The sequence below is a fragment of the Sinocyclocheilus anshuiensis genome, unplaced genomic scaffold (assembly GCF_001515605.1).
Source record: "Sinocyclocheilus anshuiensis isolate Anshui unplaced genomic scaffold, SAMN03320099.WGS_v1.1 scaffold404, whole genome shotgun sequence".
Lineage (NCBI taxonomy): Eukaryota > Metazoa > Chordata > Actinopteri > Cypriniformes > Cyprinidae > Sinocyclocheilus > Sinocyclocheilus anshuiensis.
Window position 1 is genome coordinate 917,858 of NW_015554088.1, and position 406 is coordinate 918,263.

A 406-nucleotide genomic window follows, 5' to 3' on the forward strand; every position below is an offset into this window, starting at 1 on the left:
AGAGACTGGGCAGTGCCTCTGGTGTAACTTTTAGTATGTAGATGTGCATTACTGAAGTGGCTGGCATAACTTTGCCAACGGGACTTATTCTTGCTTGTTGGATTTTAAGGTCATACTTCTGTTGAGTGGTCGTCACAGAGCAGAAGGAACTGTGACTCAAACTGTAGATTTAGCAACATGTTAAAAAACACTCAAAACAAATTAGCAGTCGCATAGCAACGGCCCAGCAACCACTTTAATAATGTGTGATGATTTTTGCATTGGAAATCACCTCTTACATTTTCTTCATAAAATTAAAAACCACTTTATGATCTTAGTCATAAACTCATAATCTCAGTATTACCATATTTCAGGCTCATTATAGCATGAATCCTGGTGTCAATGGGAATATGCTAGCTATCTCTTG